A 15967-nucleotide genomic window follows, 5' to 3' on the forward strand; every position below is an offset into this window, starting at 1 on the left:
TAACTCGAACCGCAGCCTTTCTATATCACGTATCACATGGCCAAAAAAATTACTACTCCATTCTTTGATATTCTTCATTAGTTCTTTCAAGGAGTTGGCCACCGCACCCAAGTTGCTTGTGGGTCTATTTCTTCTCCACGAACTAGCTACTACCTCCTGTAGCATTGGATCTCGCTCCCACATAATTTCGTAACGTTGTGCACCTCTTGGCCTTACGGTCTGATTAACTTCACCGTTTTTGTAATTGCTGTCAAACGTTCACTGCATTGTTATTCTAATATTCCTTTAAAATTATATATTGGATAAACATTCCATACAAAATCTAAATCGAAAAGAAAAAAGAAAATGGAATGCCTAAGAGCATCTCCAATAGATGGTAATATGTAAAAATACCTAATTTTTGGATCGCCTGGGGCAAAAAATGTTGCTTCAACAGACGGTTCATATGCAAAAAAAAGGACCGCGGCCTCTTCGTGATGTAAAATACAACACCTCGCGATGCAAATATACATCACCAGATGCATCTGGTCCAAAACTAGCCGCCGCCCGCGAACGCCCAATCGCCACTTCATTTTCTTTCCCGCCCGTCCGCCCGCCCGTGACCCTCCCGGCCACCGCCGCCCCCGCCGTCCGGCGCCGCCATGTCCGATGTCGACGACCCCGCCGCCTTCTCCGTCGCCGCCGCAGCCGGTGGGCTGACCCACATGGCTGCCACCGCTGCCGCCGCTGCCATCTCGCCCGCAACCGCGGCATGCCCGCGGGCTCGGATTGGTGCCGCCCCGGCCGGTGGCCACCACGCAGGCGGCGAAGCCGGCGAAGGGACGAGGAGGCAGCGTCAAACGGCCGGCCAACCGCAGTCGCAACCCGGCCGACAGTTCTACGCGGCCGGCGAAGGTCTCTAAGGCGGCCGCAGCGGCTCGGGGCGACGACTCGCGGACGGTGCGGCCGGCGGCCTCCTCCAGCAGCCACACATCCATTCCTCAACCTCCCCCGCCGCCACCACCAGCCGTGGAGGAAGATGTGGCCACGCCGACGGCCACCGCCTCCAACATGTTCGAGGAAATGTCGCAAAGGTATAAATTTTCCGGTTGTGCTCTCGTTTGTTGTTCCAAATTTTTTGTGTTCTTGATTGTTTGTGCGTGCAATTGTAGTGTTGATGATGAAGATTTCATGCACGCAACAAATGTGGCAAATGATGATTACATATATGAGTCACAAGAATATGAAACCCAATATGATGATGACAATCTTGATGAAGTGGAAATTATAGCACCGCGGATGATGTGTTGATATGCACCGCTTGGAAGAAAATCTCTCAAGATGCAAGCGTTGGAAGCGACCAAACGGTCAGCACCTATTGGAAACGCATCAAGGAGTATTTTGATGAGCACAACACAAGTGGTATCTTCCGTTCGAGCGACTCTCTACACCAACGTTGGTCCACCATCAACGCCGAATGCTCAAAGTGGGCCGGTTGCTTGTCAAACGTTGCTCGCATGAACCCAAGTGGTTGCGGTGATAGTGATTTGGTAAATATTTCCTCTTCGTCCGTGCTTTGTCAAATATTTCCTCTTTGTTCAACATGTTGATGATGATATATTTTATTGTAGAAAATCATTGCACAAGGATTGTTTCGGGAGAGGAACGTGAAAGGCGAGAAGAAGAAAAGGAAAGGAAAACCTTTCACTTTTCATCATTGCTACAAAGAGCTCAAGGATGTGGAGAAGTGGAAAACTAGAGAGACTTTTGAATTGTCGAAGAAGAAGAGTGTGTTGGTTGAGGATGAAGAAGATGTCACCATTGAGGAGACGAGCCCCACTCCTCACTCCCCGACAAAATCTTATAGGCCCGATGGAAATAAGAAAGCGAAGGGAACCAAGGCCGGAGACAATGATCTCAAGGAAGGATTTGATGCCATTGTCATGGCAAGGAAAGAGTATGCCGAAGAGAAAAGAATGTTGAAGCTGAAGGAAATAGAGGAGAGGAGTGAGGCCGAGCGGAGAAGGGCGGCGGCCGAGGAGAAGAGGGCGGCAGCCGAGGAGAGGTTGGCCGCGGCCGAGGAGAGGAAGGTGGACCTAGAGGAGAAGAAGGTCGCGGCCGACGAGAGGAAGATGGTAGAAGAGAGGACACTCAAGTTTATGTTTATGGACACATCAACTCTTAATGCCAAGGCAAAGGCATATGTTGAACTTTGTCGCGATGAAATGCTCATGAAGAAGCAAATGCTCATGAGGCAAATGATGATGGGAGGAGTCATGGGAGGTGCCATGGGAGGAGGCATGGGAGATGCCATGGGTGGTGCCATGGGAGGTGCCATGGGTGGTTACATGAACATGATTGGAGGTTCCATGAGTGGTGCATTTGGCGGAAACATGGGAGGTGGCTTCGGTGGCAACATGGAAGGTGGCTTTGGCGGCATGGGAGGTGCTTTTGGCGGCAACATGATGGGTGCACTACAAAAAAATACACTTCCGTGATGACACGTGTTTGTCACAGTAGGTCGCGTTTTTTGTCATGCATGTACATCCATGACAAATTTATGACAGAATCAAGATAGTCATACCTGTGCTGTCGTAGAAGTGTTCCATGACATTACCAAAATTATCATCACGGAAGTTGTAACACACTCGATGCGACTATATCTCCCACGTGTCGAGGCACGACTTAGAGGCATAATCGCATTGAAGGCATATGTCGCAAGTTAGGCAATCTTCACAACACCCCATGTAAAATAAATCATAAAGGGGAGATAACAAAGTTGGCTTACACTCACCACGTCAATCAAGTACATAAATAACATTACATCATCAAAACACTCATGGCCCGACTACGGCGCCAAAATAGAAGAGAACCCAACATGCGACACGGTCCCGTTCACCCCCAACTGGCCACCACTACTGATCATCGGGAAAGGAAACATAGTAACGCTGAGAGTCTTCGTCGAACTCCCACTTGAGCTCAAACGCGTCTCCTGGAGCGGAATCATCAGGCCCTGCATCTGGTGTAATAGTAATCTGTGAGCCACAGGGACTCAGCAATCTCGCACCCTCGCGAACAATACTATTTAAGCTTATAGGTATGGCAAGGTAAATATAAGTGGAGCTGCAGCAAGCGACTAGCAAATATGGTGGCTAACTTATACGCAAAAGAGAGCGGGAAGAGGAGGCAAAGCACGAGCGAGAAACTAGAGAACAACCTGCGCAGACATTACTCCAACACCGTGTCCACTTTCCGGACTCCGCCGAGAAGAGGCCATCACGGTAACACACTCGGTTGATTCATTTTAATTAAGTTAAGGTTCAAGTTATCTACAACCGGACATTAACAAATTCCCATCTGCCCATAACCGTGGGCACGACTTTTGAAAGTTCAAATCCCTGCAGGGGTGTCCCAACTTAGCCCATGACAAGCTCTCACGGTCAACGAAGGAATAGACCTCCTCCCAAGACATTCCGATCAGACTCGGTATCTCGGTTATTCAAGACACTTCGACAGGTTAAAACAAGACTAGCAACACCGCCCGAATGTGCCGACAAATCCCGATAGGAGCTGCACATATCTCTTTCTCAGGGCACACTCAGATTGTCCTAGGTACGGGTAGGCCAGCCCAGAGTTGCCCCTGGTGGCCACTGGTAGCTGACAGGTGGACCAACACTCAGAGGAGCACTGGCCCGGGGGGGTTAAAATAAAGATGACCCTTGAGTCTGCAGAACCCAAGGGAAAGAAAAGGCTAGGTCGCAAATGTTAAAACCAAGGTTGGGCATTGCTGGAAAAGGTTTAATCAAGGCGAACTATCAAGGGGTTCCCATTATAACCCAACCGCGTAAGGAACACAAAATCCGGGAACATAACACCGATATGACGGAAACTAGGGTGGCAAGAGTGGAACAAAACACTAGGCGAGAGGCCGAGCCTTCCACCCTTTACCAAGTATATAGATGCATTAAGATAACATAGCAATATAATGATATCCCAACAAGTAAATAAATGTTCCAACAAGGAACGACCTTCAATCTTCACCTGCAACTAGCAACGCTATAAGAGGGGCTGAGCAAAGCGGTAACATAGCCAATCAACGGTTTGCTAGGACATGGTGGGTTAGAGGTTTGACATGGCAATATGGGAGGCTTAAAAACAAGTGGTAGGCATCGTAGCAATGGCATAGCAAAAGAGCGAGCAAACTAGCATAGCAAAGATAGTAGTGATTTCGAGGGGTATGATCATCTTGCCTGCATAGTTGTCAGAGTTGACTGGATCCTCGAAAGCAAACTCAACGGGCTCCTCGTTAGCGAACTCGTCTCCCGGCTCTACCCAAACAAGACAAACAAGCAACAAGGATACAATCAACCACGTGCAAACTCAAACAACGCAATGCAAAGATGGTATGCTATGCGGGATGCGATGCGGGATGCGAAATGCAAGATATGACAGGAAATGCATGAACCTGGCCTCAACTTGAAAAACCAAGTGTGCCACTGGAAAGATGAGATGAAATCTCTTGAAAACGATATAAAGAACGCCAGAATCGGAGTTACAGTTTGGAAATGGCAAGCGATTCAAAAATGACACCGGCCTGCGATTTACAGCAAGTAGCCATCTAAATGCAATGAGATGAACATGCTACAGCACCCAAACATGACAACAAAATACATGGCAGTGATGCACACAAGATGCTTAACAAAAGTCTAGCATTGATCTACGGCCAATTCATCCATTAACATGTTCAAACAAGCATGGCAAAAATGCATATGGCAAACAGATTTCAGACTTGGTGAAATTAACACTTGTCTGGAATTTCAGATCGGGTAGCACTCTTCGGAGCAACAAAACTACATGATACAGGACCTGAACATGGCAAAGTAAAGCATGGCATGGAGCTACTCAAAGAGCTTAACAAAAGTCCCTTAGTGACCTTGAGCCAAAAGGGATCAGAAAATACAATTGCAAGCATGTGAACATAGCAAAAACATAATCAGTTTTCAGACTTAGTGAAAAACTGACACATGCTGAAATATAACTCAAGTAGGCATGTTTACGAGCTCGATGCACTCACTACGGTGCAAGTCATGGCAAGACAAGCATACATCCATCAAGAAGGCACAAAATACAAGCTAGACATGGCAAGAAAAAAAGCATAGCATGCACGGATCAACTACAACATCATCGGCAAAATTGCAAACAAGTTGACAATCTGCCCAGATTCACAAAGTAGCAAAAGTAGAGCTCGATTGACTCAAGCTAGGGTGCTCCATAATTGCAAACAAAGGCATGGATAGATAGAGCACTACAATATTAACAAAAAATCCTTACTGATCATCCTCAAAAGAGGCACGGATCACTAGGAAACAACATGAACATATGGCATCATGAGATAAACAGATTAAGGACTTGGTGGAAATGCTAAGTCCCTGGAAACAGAATTAGCAAGTGCACCACTTTGCAAGCTTGCACTAGTCACCACACACATCACAAAAATACATGGGTTGCACCTCTGGAAAGATGACAAAACCCTTAACAAAATATATGTAGAGCATCAGGGCATATCATGCACACATTAATCATGGCAAAAATGACAAAAACCTAAATGGAGTAGTAGATCTGACAAATAACTCAAGTAGCCTACTTCTAACAGCATTTCGGGAATCAAGATAAACTCAAATGAAAATGATGGAAGGGAATGAAATGATGTACTCTCTGAGATGAACATTTTGATATGCTATATGCATGAATCGGAGCTACGGATGCAAAGTTACGTGGTCATGAACATGTGCACTTGTACTGAAATTTCTGGGACTTAGACGAATTTGACCTAGGGTTTTTTTGGATCTAGATCTCGCGCACAGAAATCGAGGCGGCCGGAGCACTGTAGACCGGCGGCGGGGATGACGTCGGAGGAGGTCGCCGGAGTGGCCGGACGACGAGGAGGCGGGGACGACGGTGGCGGCGCTCGGCGGTGGCCGCGGCGGGGTCGGGCGGCGGCGGGCGCGCCGGCGGACGGCGGGGTCGCGGCGCGAGGCGCCGGCCGGCGACGATGGCGGGCGGCGGCGCCGATGGCCCCGGGTGGCCGGCCGCGAGGAGGGAGGCGTTGCTCAGGTAGCGGGGCGGAGGAGGAAGAAGGAGGCGGCGGCGGCGGCTCCTCTGGCCCGTGCGCGGGCGCGGGCGGAACAACCACGGGTCGCGGCGGGCTCCGGTGGCGGCGGTGGAGAGAGAGGGAGGCGGGTGAATAGGAGGCTGCCACGTGGCAGTAGACACGGCGGCGGACACGTCCGTCGGCAGGGAAAGTGTCCGGCGGCACGCGAGGTGGATTTTAGGGTTTCGGACGAGGGGGGATCAGGATTTCGGGGAAGGGGTCTTTAAATAGGCATAGATGGAGCTAGGAGAGTCCAAATGAGGTGCGGTTTTCGGCCATGCGATCGTGATCGAACGCTCTAGATGATGGAGCAGAGTTTGGTGGGTTTTGAGCCAAATTGGAGGGGTGTTGGGCTACAACACACACGAGGCCTTTTTGGTCCCTCGGTTAACCGTTGGAGTATCAAACGAAGTCCAAATGATACAAAACTTGACAGGCGGTCTACCGGTAGTAAACCAAGGCCGCTTGGCAAGTCTCGGTCAAATCGGGAAACGTTTAATCCCCACACACGAAAGAAAGCTAGAAATGACCACCGGAGGAGAACGAAACGCCGGAATGCAAAACGGACAACGGGGAAAAAGCTCGAATGCATGAGATGAACATGTATGCAAATGCAATGCACATGATGACATGATATGAGATGCATGACAATGACAACAACACATGGATACAAAACCCGAACCCGAGGAAATAAATATAACTTAATGCCGGAAACGGCAAGAGTTGGAGTACAAATTGAGAAAGTTACATCCGGGGTGTTACAGAAGTGTCCACTTCCATGACGATAAATCGCGCGTCACAGAAGTGCTTTCGTCAAGGGTGACCGACGCATGGCATCCACCGTAACGGAACGCTGTTAAGCTATGAGGTCGGGTTTTGGATCCGATAACCCATTAACAGCCCCGACCAATGGGAAATTTCCACGTGTAAAATTCTTATTGGCCGGACGAAACACGTGTCAGCTCGTAAGTGGGTCAGATAGGCGCCTATGATACGTCGACACGTGGCACGACCCAACAGAGGCCCATTCCTGTGCAAAGGCCGGCCCGTTTGACTTGGTCAAAAGGTGGCGGGCCGGCCCATGTAAAGCCTATTAACGGCCTGTTCGAATATAGCCCATTTACAGCCCGCTAACCCAAGGCCCGTTACGCCCTATCCGAATTAGGCCCAGTAGCGTCATCTGGGCCATCCAATATGATTCCAGTCCGTTTTCACTTCTGGCCCATGTATGGCCCATGACATCTTTCGGCCCATATGAGGCGCTATGTAACTCTTGGCCTATTAACGGCCCATGGTGAAACTGGCCCGTAATGAACAGTGTATCACTTTACACCCATTAACGGCCCGTGGTGAAACTGGCCCGTAATGAACAGTGTATCACTTTATACCCATTAATGGCCCGTTATTCCGTTGGGCTGTTTCCAGCCCATGTTATCTTTCGGCCTTCTCAGAGCCCATTTATTCTTGGGCTCATTTCCAACATTCGTTTACTTACGGCCCGTTACTGTCATTTTCTGCTTGTGGGCCAAACTCGGCCTGTGGTTACAGTCGGCCCGTTTGTGGTCCGTTAATACGTTGGGCTGTTTTCATAGCGTCATCAAATACGGCCTATTAACGATGGCCCGTTACGGTCGGCCCATGAACGGACGATTCCAACTCTAGCCCGTTTACGACCATAATGCGGCCTGTTATTGGCCCATGTTTGGCCAATCGATCATACGGCCCGTATAAGGCCCATTGATGATACGACCCGTAGAAGGCCTACTGTTTCTACGGCCCGTAGAAGGCCCACTATTTCTACGGCCCGTAGGAGGCCCAATGTCACTACAGTAAATATTAGCCCATGGTTATTGTGGCCTAGTTCTAAAAAATAGGTTATTGCAGCCACTAGTTAACCGCGGAAAAAGAACTGCAATGACTACAAGCAAACAAATAAACAAGACAACAAGGAAATAAATAAGCAAGCAACTAACGCTAGGCTATCACGGCTATTACACATATTACATCCACTAGGCATCAAAGTTCGCCACCAGTGCAAATATAGGGAACAAAGCAGCATATCATATACACTGGCCGTCAAAATTGGCCACCAGTGCAAAAAAAACGCGACAGCAAAACAAGAGCATAACTGAAACAACTTCAGAAGAGCTCAAGAAACGTTATCCTGGGTATCCACCATGCTGGAAATAAGCTTAGCAAGCTGATTAGCTTTGTCCTGTTTGGCGCTAAAATCCTCCAACGCTTGCTATTGCACCAGAAAGTATGCATCTGAATGCTCCAGGGACTTTTGTAGTCCTTCCGCTTCTTGTCGCAGCACAACTGATCGATATCTTTCAACTTGTAGTGGAGACTCAAGAAACCGAACTGATTCAGACAGTGAGTTTGAATAGCTTGTGCAAGCGGTAGTGGCCAGTAACTCCAACACTAAACCAAGACAGGATGTGTCACTATCCTGAACCTTATCTGCATTACTTCCTTTGCCGTTGCTTAATAAGGCACTCTTCCCCAATATTCTGTCTGCATTCTAAAAGAAGAAACAAGCAGACACATAACAAGTTTAGCATGTACTAGTATATGAAACTCATTTCGGTGAACCAGTTCATTAGTAAGGTGGACAGGATTAAACTACCAAGTCTTCTATTGCCAAGTACTAGTACATAATAAAAGCATCAAACAAACATATATCTATGTCCTATGGTAGCAATGGAATCTTTAAATTAGAACAGTTGTTCTTCAGGTTTAGGCACTTGTTCTACATGAACAGAGTACAGTAAGACGCAAGAATATAATACTTAAAAATAGAAAATGAGCTCATAGACCTTACCACATTCTTGGTTCGGGACCAGTACAGAACAAGGCGTTCCCAGTCATCGTCCAGTAAATGTGTCTCAGGAGAACGTAAGGGAATTTGATGAGTTTCTTTGCCGGTGAAGTACGTTTTCTTTAGGTAATTCCGATACTGCCACCAAGCATTCTTGAAGATAGTAGAGGTATTAGCACAGGTTACCTCATCCCAAGTTTCCAAATCGGTCCTTCTCTATAGAGAAAAATGGGAAAATTTGCTATATTATAACCATCACGGAGGTAGGATGTATGGGACGAAGCAAAGTAATTGCCATGAATAACATTAATTACACATAACACCTGGACAAACACCTGCAACTGGCATTTTCCTTTATCTTCAGTATAATATTTCCAAGATGGGAAGATACGCACATACGATTTAACAACATCAAATGCGATAGATGCTAAACTACGACTAGCTGGTTGTGCTTCCTCCACGGGAATAGGCGTACTAACTGGTGGAGTTGGGGTTCGCCGTGATAGTACCGGCCCTTTGGGCACTAGAGCTGCCTTACTAACTGCTCTTGTTTGGGAGCTCTGTGGTGGAGATGGTGCTGTGTCAACAGGAACTGGGTTACTATCGGCTAGGGTTGGGGTTAGATTGGGTGAAGCTGGTTCTCTGTCCATCGTAGTAGGGGTACAATCTGCGAGAGTTTGGGTTATATGTGGTAGGGTGGTTCTTGTGCAAGTACAACCGGGGTGCTATCTCCACCAAGAGGTAGCGCTGTTTTATTTGAAGACCGTGTTTTTAGCCCGCTAGATACTGGCATCACCCGCTCCAATTCAAATGGCTGAAAAACAGGAAACATAGTTGAATGTACATACATTGTATGAGAGACAGATGCAATAGATAGTGTGGAAAAAAGAGGGCATGAAATAGTTGACATGTATATTGTTTAACTAAAACGGATAGCATGACATAATTTCACATATATGATGTCTATCTAAACTGATAGCATAGCATAACATAATTCAAAGATATGATGAATAACTAAACAGGATCGCATGACATAATTCACCTACATGTTATCTAAGTAATCAGGATTGTATCATTTAATTCACATATGTGATTTATATGCTAAACAGAGGGCATTTGATATGATGTCTGAACTAAGAACATGGTGTTGAATATTGTGTATATGATGTCTAAACTATGCAATGCAAGACACCGTATGCATGATATGAGCAGTATAACCGTGCCAAGTTAGAGCATACACCTCAGTGGGGGAATAGGACTGGTCATCTGTCTCTGAATCCATCTTTGAGGAGCTATCGGGACCCAACAAGAGATCTGCTTCGACAGGTAGCACTGTCTGCTCTGAAGGCCTTGTTTTCACTCCAGATTTTTCCATCTCCCACCCAAATGGCTGATTCACAGGAAGAGTAGTTTAATGTACAAACATTGTCGACAAATGGAAATGTAATGAAGAAAAGGATGGGCAAGATATCATTCAAATATATGATGCCTGGTTAAACAAGATGGCATTGCACATTTCACATATATTATGGCTGGCTAAAAGACATGATACTGCATAATTCCCATATATGATATAGAAACTAAACAGGTGGCATTACAGAACATGTCTAAACTAAGCAGATGACATATATGATGTCAAAAGTAGGCACTACAAGGCAACATATGCATGATATGACTAAGATCATCATGCCAATGTAGAGCAAACACCTTGGGGGTAAATAGGAGTGGTCAGCGGCGTCCGAATCTGCCTCAGAACATATATCTTCCTCTGGATTACAATCTGGAGAGGGGTGGGGAGGGTTTTCCATTGAACCCACCATGGAGCAATGTCTGCATGACATTGTATTGCCACGCAAAACTCTTCACTTTTTCTCTACACGTTCAGCATGACTGTGTACAATATCTGACATGCATACGAAAAAATATGGTGAGATTATGTAAGGAGAGCATGCAGAAATTTAGAGTGATGGTAACAACCAGTGGATCGATGTTTTACCGTTGAACCAAAATAGCCCTAATGGATCGACGTGAATGTATAGTAATAAGTGATGCAACAAGTGTACAACCTCTTTGCCGTAGCCGTGTCAACCTCAGCATCATTGGGTTGGTCGCTGAAGCAGTTGAGGCAGAGGTGGCTGTCGGAGGTGTGGAGGAAGATCTGAGGAATCTGTAGACGGCGTCCAAGGCACTGCTCTCTTGTGATGGATCGTTCTATCGTTGGAGCAGCTCCGGTGAGCCGTAAGACGTCAAGGCTGAAGCAGCACAAGACAGACATCGTCAATCTCAAGTGGGATTCTAATAGCATCTCCAATAGATGATGTAAAATGGATGTAAAATTAACATCACCAAAAACCACCTGACTACAACAGATGAGGTAAAAACTGTTGACTCTGAACTTAACTGTCGAAACTGAAATTTACTATGGAATCTGAATGCTACTGTCGAAACTGAACGCAATGGTAGCAGAGAGGCACTTGACATGTAGTTTAGGGAGGGCCTGCAGTTCATCTTCAACCTGCACCCCGCTGAGCCGCCAACCACCACCGGCCCCAGCACCGCCTCGCCGCCCCGAAACAACTCGCCATCGCCGCCCCGGCCAGCCCTCTAGGCCCCCCGCCCCCACCCTGAACCCTAAGATAGATAGTGGGGTACCTCTCCGGCGAGCCCCCGTCCCCGCTGCGGGTGGTTCTTCCTTAACTCCGGCGAGCCCCCCTCCAACCCCTGAAAATCGACTGACCCAAAAGTCGATTCAGTCGACTAAAGTGTCGCTTAATCGGAGCAGAGCAGCAGCACGAGCGAGGGGGAGAGCAGCAGGAGCAGCTAGGCGAGCGAGCAATCGAGCGAGAGCCGAAGCAGCAGCAGTAGATCCGGCTAGTATGGCCGCCGCCGAAGGGGCCTCGCACTAGGGGAGAGCTGTTGGAAATATGCCATAGAGGCAATAATAAATTAGTTATTATATCATATTTCATTGTTCATGATAATCGTTTATTATCCAGGCTAGAATTGTATTGATAGGAAACTCAGATACATGTGTGGATACATAGACAACACCATGTCCCTAGTAAGCCTCTAGTTGACTAGCTCGTTGATCAATAGATGGTTACAGTTTCTTGACCATGGACATTGGATGTCGTTGATAACGGGATCACATCATTAGGAGAATGATGTGATGGACAAGACCCAATCCTAAGCCTAGCACAAGATCGTGTAGTTCTTATGCTAAAGCTTTTCTAATGTCAAGTATCATTTCCTTAGACCATGAGATTGTGCAACTCCCGGATACCGTAGGAGTGCTTTGGTGTGCCAAACGTCACAACGTAACTGGGTGGCTATAAAGGCACACTACAGGTATCTCCAAAAGTGTCTGTTGGGTTGGCACGAATCGAGACTGGGATTTGTCACTCCGTGTAAACGGAGAGGTATCTCTAGGCCCACTCAGTAGGACATCATCATAATGTGCACAATGTGACCAAGGAGTTTATCACGGGATGATGTGTTACGGAACGAGTAAAGAGACTTGCCGGTAACGAGATTGAACAAGGTATCGGGATACCGACGATCGAATCTCGGGCAAGTACAATACCGCTGGACAAAGGGAATTGAATACGGGATTGATTGAATCCTCAACATCGTGGTTCATCCGATGAGATCATCGTGGAACATGTGGGAGCCAACATGGGTCCAGATCCCACTGTTGGTTATTGGCCCGAGAGTTGTCTCGGTCATGTCTGCATGGTTCCCGAACCCATAGGGTCTACACACTTAAGGTTCGATGACGCTAGGGTTATAGGGAAAGTATGTACGTGGTCACCGAATATTGTTCGGAGTCCCGGATGAGATCCTGGACGTCACGAGGAGTTTCGGAATGGTCCGGAGGTAAAGATTTATATATGGGAAGTCATCATACGGTCACCGGAATAATTCGGGGGGTTACCGGTATTGTACCGGGACCACTGGAGGGGTTCCGGGGGTCCACCGGGAGGGTTCACCTGCCCCGGAGGGCCCTATGGGCTGTGTGTGGAGAGGGACCAGTCCCTTAGTGGGCTGGGATCCTCCCCCCTAGGGCCCATGCGCCTAGGGTTTGGGGGAACCCTAAAGGGGGGGGTGCCTCCCTGCCTTGGGGGGCAAGGCAACCCCCCTGGCCGCCGCCCCCTCCTCAGATTGGATCTGAGGGGGCCGGCCCCCCTCTCCCTTGCCCCTATATATATGTGGGGGGTGGGAGGGCAGCCGCACCCCAAGTTCTGGTGTAGCCCTCCCCCTCTCCCAAGTCCTCCTATTCTCCCGCAGGTGCTTAGCGAAGCCCTGCAGGATTGCCATGCTCCTCCTTCACCACCATGCCGTCGTGCTGCTGCTGGATGGAGTCTTCCCCAACCTCTCCTTCTCCCCTTGCTGGATCAAGGCGTAGGAGACGACACCGGGCTGCACGTGTGTTGAACGCGGAGGCGCCGTGGTTCGGCACTTAGATCGGAATCAACCGCGATCTGAATCGCTACGAGTACGACTCCTTCATCCGCGTTCTTGCAACGCTTCCGCTTAGCGATCTACAAGGTATGTAGATTCACTCTCCTTCCCCTTGTTGCTAGATTACTCCATAGATTGATCTTGGTGATGCGTAGAAAATTTTAAATTTCTGCTACGATCCCCAACAGTGGTATCAGAGCTAGGTATATGCGTAGTTTCTATGCACGAGTAGAACACAAAGCAGTTGTGGGCGTCGATATTGTCAATTTACTTGCCGTTACTAGTCTTATCTTGATTCGGCGGCATCGTGGGATGAAGCGGCCTGGACCGACCTTACACGTACTCTTACGTGAGACTGGTTCCACCGATTGACATGCACTAGTTGCATAAGGTGGATAGCGGGTGTCTGTCTCTCCCACTTTAGTCGGATCAGATTCGATGAAAAGGGTCCTTATGAAGGGTAAATAGAAATTGGCATATCACGTTGTGGTTTTGGCGTAGGTAAGAAACGTTCTTGCTAGAAACCTATAGCAGCCATGTAAAAACTTGCAACAACAATTAGAGGACGTCTAACTTGTTTTTGCAGCATACGCCTTGTGATGTGATATGGCCAAAAGGATGTGATGAATGATATATGTGATGTATGAGATTGATCATGTTCTTGTAATAGGAATCACGACTTGCATGTCGATTAGTATGACAACCGGCAGGAGCCATAGGAGTTGTCTTAATTTATTTATGACCTGCGTGTCAACATAAACGTCATGTAGTTACTTTACTTTATTGCTAAAGCGTTAGCCGTAGTAGTAGAAGTAATGAATGACGAGACAACTTCAAGAAGACACGATGATGGAGATCATGATGATGGAGATCACGGTGTCATGCCGGTGACAATGATGATCATGGAGCCCCGAAGATGGAGATCAAAAGGAGCAAAATGATATTGGCCATATCATGTCACTATTTGATTGCATGTGATGTTTATCATGTTTTACATCTTATTTGCTTAGAACGACGGTAGCTTAAATAAGATGATCCCTCACTAAAATTTCAAGAAAAGTGTTCCCCCTAACCGTGCACCATTGCGAAGGTTCGTTGTTTCAAAGCACCACGTGATGATCGGGTGTGATAGATTCTAACGTTCGAATACAACGGGTGTTGACGAGCCTAGCATGTACAAACATGGCCTCGGGACACATGCGAAACACTTAGGTTGACTTGACGAACCTAGCATGTACAGACATGGCCTCGGAACACAGAAGACCGAAAGGTCAAACATGAGTCGTATAGAAGATACGATCAACATGAGATGTTCACCGTTGATGACTAGTCCGTCTCACGTGATGATCGGACACGACCTAGTCGATTCGGATCATGTTTCACTTAGATGACTAGAGGGATGTCTATCTGAGTGGGAGTTCATTAAATAATTTGATTAGATGAACTCAATTATCATGAACATAGTCTAAATTGTCTTTGCAAATATGTTGTAGATAAACAGCTCATGTTGTAGCTCCCTGTTTCAATACGTTCCTAGAGAAAAACCAAGTTGAAAGATATTGTAAGCAATGATGCGGACTGGGTCCGTAGTCCGAGGAGTGTCCTCACTGCTACACAGAAGGCTTACGTCTTTGATGCACCACTCGATGTGCAAACCCCTACAACGTCGTCTATGGATGTTGTGAACACCTGACAAACACATTCTGATGACTACCTGATAGTTTAGTGCACCATACTTTACGGCTTAGAATCGGGATTCCAATGATGTTTTGAACGCCATAGAACATATGAGATGTTCCAAGAGCTGAAATTGGGATTTCAGGCTCATGCCCGTGTTGAGAGGTGTGCGACCTCTGACAAGTTCTTTTGCCAACAAGATGGAGGAGAATAGCTCAACTAGTGAGCATGTGCTTAGAATGTCTGGGTGCTACAATCACTTAAATCAAGTGGGAGTTAAACTTCCAGATAAGATAGTGATTGATAGAGTTCTCTAGCCACTATCACTAAGCTACTAGATCTTCGTGATGAACTATGACATGCAAGGGATGGAGTTGATCCCGGAGCTGTTCGCGGTGCTTAAGACCACAAAAGGTAGAAATCAAGAAGGAGCATCAAGTGTTGATGGTTTGACAAGACCACTGGTTTCAAGAAGGGCAAGGGCTAGAAGGGAAACTTCATGGATGGAAAACCAGTTGCGCTCCAGTGAAGGAACCCAACGTTGAACCCAAACCCGAGACTGAGTGCTTCTATTGTAAGGGGAACGGTCACTGGTAGCAGAATTACCCCAAATGCATGGTAGATAAGAAGGCTGGCAACTTCAACAAAGTATATACATGTTATTAATGTGTACCTCACTAGTACTCCTGGTAGCACCTGGGTATTGGATACCGGTTCAGTTACTATTATTGGTGACTTGAAGCAAAAGCTACGGACTAAACGGAGACTGGCTAAGGGCAAGGTGACGATGTGTGTTGGAAGTGTTTCCAAAGTTGATGAGATCACCATCGCATACTCCATATGCCTTCGGGATTAGTATTGAACCTAGATAAATGTTA

The sequence above is a fragment of the Triticum urartu genome, chromosome 4 (assembly GCF_003073215.2).
Source record: "Triticum urartu cultivar G1812 chromosome 4, Tu2.1, whole genome shotgun sequence".
Taxonomy (NCBI): domain Eukaryota; kingdom Viridiplantae; phylum Streptophyta; class Magnoliopsida; order Poales; family Poaceae; genus Triticum; species Triticum urartu.